This window comes from Theropithecus gelada, chromosome 10 (assembly GCF_003255815.1).
Source record: "Theropithecus gelada isolate Dixy chromosome 10, Tgel_1.0, whole genome shotgun sequence".
Taxonomy (NCBI): Eukaryota; Metazoa; Chordata; class Mammalia; order Primates; family Cercopithecidae; genus Theropithecus; species Theropithecus gelada.
The window spans coordinates 33,440,466-33,446,465 of NC_037678.1; positions in this window are offsets into that span (position 1 = coordinate 33,440,466).

Sequence of the window (6,000 nt, forward strand, 5' to 3'; positions counted from 1 at the left end):
GGTGGAAGTTTCAGTGAGCCAAAATCGCACCACTGCACACTGCAGCCTGGGCAACAGAGCTAGACCCTGTCTTAAAAAAAATTGTATTTTTTATACAAAATTTAGCCGGGCGTGGTGGTGGGCGCCTGTAGTCCCAGCTACTCGGGAGGCTGAGGCAGGAGAAGGGTGTGAACCTGGGAGGCAGAGCTTGCAGTGAGCCGAGATCCTGCCACTGCATTCCAGCCTGGGCGACAGAGTGAGACTCTGTCTCAAAAAAAAAAATTGTAGTTTTTAAATGCATGCAAAAATATTGATATATGGAAAAGTAACTGAAGAAAATAAATCAAAAATATTTACAGACGTTCTCCCTGGAAGTTGGGAATTTTTTTCTATACATGTATACTTTAGTGTGTTATTTTTATTTTATGAAAGTAACATTTCTTTTCTTTTCTTTTCTTTTCTTTTCTTTTTGAGACCAAAACCTCAAGTTTTGAGACCAAAACCTCGAACTCCTGACCTCAAGTGATCCACCCGCCTCGGCCTCCCTAAGTGCTGGGATTACAGGTGTGAGCCACTGCACCCAGCCTACAGTGTGGTGCTATTAAAAAATATTTTTGGCCAGGCACAGTGGCTCACGCCTGTAATCCCAGCACTTTGGGAGGCTGAGGCAGACGGATCATGAGGTCAGGAGATCAAAACTATCCTGGCTAACATGGTGAAATCCCGTCTCTACTAAAAAAATACAAAAAATGGCCGGGCGCGGTGGCTCAAGCCTGTAATCCCAGCACTTTGGGAGGCCGAGACGGGCGGATCACGAGGTCAGGAGATCGAGACCATCCTGGCTAACACGGTGAAACCCCGTCTCTACTAAAAAAATACAAAAAACTAGCCGGGCGAGGTGGCGGGCGCCTGTAGTCCCAGCTACTCGGGAGGCTGAGGCAGGAGAATGGCGGGAACCCGGGAGGCGGAGCTTGCGGTGAGCTGAGATCCGGCCACAGCACTCCAGCCTGGGCGACAGAGCAAGACTCCGTCTCAAAAAAAAAAAAAACAAAAAATACAAAAAATTAGCCGGGCGTGGTAGTGGGCGCCTGTAGTCCCAGCTACTCAGGAGGCTGAGGCAGGAGAACGGCGTGAACCCGGGAGGCAGAGCTTGCAATGAGCCGAGATCGCACCACTGCACTCCAGCCTGGGCGACAAAGTGAGACTCTGTCTCAAAAACAAAACAAACCAAAAAAAAAATACATATATATATGTATTTAGGCTGGGCACAGTGGCTCACACCTCTAATCCCAGCACTTTGGGAGGCCGAGGCAAGTGGATCACTTGAGGCCAGCAGTTTGAGACCAGCCTGGTTATCATGAAGAAACCCCATCTCTACTAAAATATTAGCCAGGCACGGTGTCACATACCTATAATCCCAGCTACTAGGGAGTCTGCGGTGGGAGAATCACTTGAACTAGGGAGGCAGAGGTTGCGGTGAGTTGAGATCGTGCCACTGCACACCAGGCTGGGCAACACAGCAACACCTCGTCTTAAAGAAATAGAAAGAACGAACGAACGAATGAAAGAAAGAAAGAAAAAATAAATAGCAGATTTCAAAAAGTTGTTCTCCTTGGCAGCAACCCAGTAAAGCTACATCTGGGCGGAAGGTAATATGGAAATATAAAAACTACAGATTAACAGGGATGGGAGGACCTGCCAGAAATGGGTTCGTTTTGTGTCCTGACTCCCTCCGGATTCTCTGTGTGTCTAGTCCAGGATCTAACCACTATGATCTGCTTTCCTCATCCATTTGGGAATCAGGGCACCACTGCCTTGGGAGGCTTGAATGACATGAGGTTAAGCAGGCAGAGCATGGAACTCAGTCTCTGGTGAGCCCTGGTGTGGTGACTATGATTCTTGTGTCATATAGGAAGGATCAATTAGAGCTGATTTGTTATTTTATCATTATCTGTTTTCAATAAAAACAGAAAGAAAACAATTATAAAAAATATCCCCAAACAGTAAATTTCAGCTTTTTATCATGACAGCTAGGTTTAGCATTTAACAGTATTCCCAAATTTGAATTTCAGAAAAACAACCAGTAATTCTTTAGTATAAGTATGTCCCATACAATATGACTTCTCATCTTCCCATATCCCAAACTCAAGACACCTTATATACACCATGATTTCTCCTGCCGTCTCTGGGCATTCACACCAGGGCTCCTCCTGTCCAGGTCACCCTTCTCCCTTCTCCCACCTGTGCCTGGTGAATGACTCAGTTCAGACATCATCTCTTATAGGAAGTCTCCTGTGATCCCAGGCTAATCACCCTGATACAGTGCTGAAATACTGCTGAGCAGTTGGCATGAGGGCAGGAAGACTTGGTCTTGTTCACTCTTGTACCCAGCTTATACATGGCACCAAGTAGGTTCTCAATTAAAAGTCAAATGAGGGGCCAGGCTCGGTGGCTCACACCTGTAATCCTACCACTTTGGGAGGCCGAGGCGGGTAGATCACCTGAGGTTGGGAGTTCGAGACCAGCCTGGCCAGCATGCTGAAGCCCCATCTCTACTAAAAGTGCAAAAATTAGCCAGTCGTGGTGGCAGGCGCCTGTAATTCCAGCTACTGGGGAAGCTGAGGCAGGAGAATCACTTGAACCCGGGAGGGAGAGGTTGTAGTGAGCCAAGATTGTGTCATTGCACTCCAGCCTAGGCAACAGAGCGAGACTCCATCTCAAAAAAAAAAAAAAAAAAAGTCAAATGAGGTCGAGCACAGTGGTTCATGCCTGTAATCCCAGCACTTTGGGAGACTGAGGCAGGAGGATCACCTGATGTCAGGAGTTCAAGACCAGTCTGGCCAACATGTGAAATCCGGTTTCTACTAAAAATACAAAATATTAGCCGGGTATGGTGACGCATGCCTGTAATCCCAGCTATTTGGGAAGCCAAGGCAGGAGAATCACTTGAACCCGGGAGGCAGAGGTAGCAGTGAGGTGAGATCATGCCACTGCACTCCAGCCTGGGCTACAGAGCAAGACTCTGTCTCAAAAAAAAAAGAAAAAAGTCAAATGAGGCCACTCATGGTAGCTGGCGCCTATAATCCCAGCACTCTGGGAAGTCAAGGCAGGAGGATTGCTTGAGTCCAGGAGTTTGATACCAGCCTGGGCAACATAGTGACATCTCATCTCTACAAAAAAATTTAAAAATTAGCCGGGCGTGGTGGCACTCATCTATAGTCCTAACTACTTGGGAGGCTGAGGCAAGAGGATTGCTTGAGCCCAAGAATTCGAGGTTGTAGTGAGCTATACTTGAGCCATTGTACCATAACTGGGCAACAGCCAGACGCTGTTTCTTTTTTTTTTTTTTTGAGACGGAGTCTTGCTCTGTGCCCCCGGCGGGGGGGCGTGGCACGGCCTCGGCTCTCTGCACGCTCCCCCCCCCCCCCCCCCGGGTTCACGCCATTCTCCTGCCTCAGCCTCCCAAGTAGCTGGGACTACAGGCGCCCACCACCTCACCCGGCTAATTTTCTTGTATTTTTAGTTGAGACGGGGTTTCACCGTGTTAGCCAGGATGGTCTCGATCTCCTGACCTCGTGATCCGCCCGTCTCGGCCTCCCAAAGTGCTGGGATTACAGGCTTAAGCCACCGCGCCCGGCCTCCAGACGCTGTTTCAAAAAAAAAAAAAAATTGGCCGGGCGCGATGGCTCAAGCCTGTAATCCCAGCACTTTGGGAGGCCGAGACGGGCGGATCACGAGGTCAGGAGATCGAGACCATCCTGGCTAATACAGTGAAACCCCGTCTCTACTAAAAAACACAAAAAAACTAGCCAGGTGAGGTGGCGGGTGCCTGTAGTCCCAGCTACTCGGGAGGCTGTGGCAGGAGAATGGCGTGAACCCGGGAGGCAGAGCTTGCAGTGAGCTGAGATCTGGCCACTGCGCTCCAGCCTGGGCGACAGAGCGAGACTCCGTCTCAAAAAAAAAAAAAAAAAAAAAGGCTAGTGAATGAATTTCCTCCCAATTCCCCCTTCCCTCCTGTCACAATGCATCCTGCTGGTGCTTCAGAGCCATATAAACTCATTCGTTCATTTTTAGATTCATTCGTGTCACAGGGAATGCCATGCAGGCAGCATACACAGGTCCCGTAACCAGGAGGTAGAATCTCTCTTATATAAGAGCAACAGTCCCACTCAAATTCTGGTTGCTGATTTTGGCTCCCAACACTGAGTTTTCACTCTGTGTGGACAAAGCACTTTCCTCACATGCACTAGCCGTTTCTCAACACCACCTAGGAGGGGGTGTTCGTACTACCCCACTTTACAGATGAGAAAACCAAAGTTAGAGAGGTTAAGTCACCTGCCCAAGGTCCCTAGCTAAGCTCAGACTCCAGCCTCTCAGACTGACATGAGCTCAGTTCACCCTCTTAGGAACACTATGTGACGAATGCATCCCCAGCAAGCATATTCCCTATAGCAAAGGCCAGGCCTGTGATGGGTGCCCCCCTCCTCACCACACTCCTTCCTGTCAAGCCACCACTCCTCCACCCCTAGCAGAGTCATTCACCTTGAGCCCAAGGGAGGCCCCTCATGGGACTGTCATTCAACCAACAGATGCTGACAGCATTGATGAGGTGGACACTGGGCTAGTGAACAGCACAGATGTGTTCCCTGGCCTCAGAAGCCCAGAGACTCAGGAGAAGATGATGGAATACTCACAAGGTTGCTGGGGCTGGGCAAAAAGGTGCAGGCTGCTTTGCCAGGTCATAAAAGGGGAACTGACTTCCCTGGTCTGAGGAACCAAGCAAGGGTCCGTGCCCTTGCCATGCCCTCTGCCTGCCATGCCGTGCTGTTCTTCAGTGCCTGCTCTAAGGTCACTCCTGGTGTGGTTTTCTCTGGCTGCCTTTTTTTTTTTTTTTTTGGGGGAGACAGAAACTCTGTCACCTAGGCTGGAGTGCAGTGACACCATCTCAGCTCACAGCCACCTCCACCTCCTGGGTTCAAGCGATTCTCCTGCCTCAGCCTCCCGAGTAGCTGGGACTACAGGTATGCACCACTACGCCCAGCTAATTTTTGCATTTTTAGTAGAGATGGGGTTTCACCATGTTGGTTGGCCACGATGGCCTCCATCTCTTGACCTCAGGATCCACCCCCCTCAGCCTCCCAAAGTGCTGGGATTACAGGCGTGAGCCACTGCACCCGGCCCTTTTTTAATTTTTAAATTTTTATTTATTTATTTTTTTGAGACAGAGTCTCGCTCTGTCGCCCAGGCTGGAGTGCAGTGGCGCGATCTCTGCTTACTGCAAGCTCCGCCTCCCGGGTTCGCCATTCTCCTGCCTCGGCCTCTGGAGTAGCTGGGACTACAGGCGCCCGCCACGACCCGGGCTAATTTTTTAGTATTTTTAGTAGAGACGGGGTTTCACTGTGGTCTCTATCTCCTGACCTCGTGATCTGCCCGCCTCGGCCTCCCAAAGTGCTGGGATTACAGGCGTGAGCCACCGCGCCTGGCTTTTTTATTTTTTATTTTTATTTTTTATGGAGACAGAGTCTGGTTCTGTTCCCCAGGCTGGAGTGCAGTGGCACTACCTCGGCTCACTGCCAGCTCCGCCTCCCAGGTTCATGCCATTCTTCTGCCTCAGCCTCCCGAGTAGCTGGGACTACAGGCACCCGCCACCACGCCTGGCTGATTTCTTGTATTTTTCCTAGAGATGGAGTTTCACCCTGTTAGCCAGGATGGTCTCGATCTCCTGGCCTCGTGATCCGCCCGCCTTGGCCTCCCAAAGTGCTGGGATTAAAGGCTTGAGCCACCGTGCCCGGCCTCTTTCTTTCTTTCTTTTTTTTTTTTTTTTGAGACAGAGTGTCACTCTGTCGCCCCCAGGCTGGAGTGCAGTGGCGCAATCTCGGCTTACTGCAGACTCCGCCTCCTGGGTTCAAGCCATTCTCTGCCTCAGCCTCCCGAGTAGCTGGGATTACAGGCGCCCAACACAATGCCTGGCTCATTTTTGTATTTTTAGTAGAGACAGGGTTTCACCATCTTGGCCAGGCT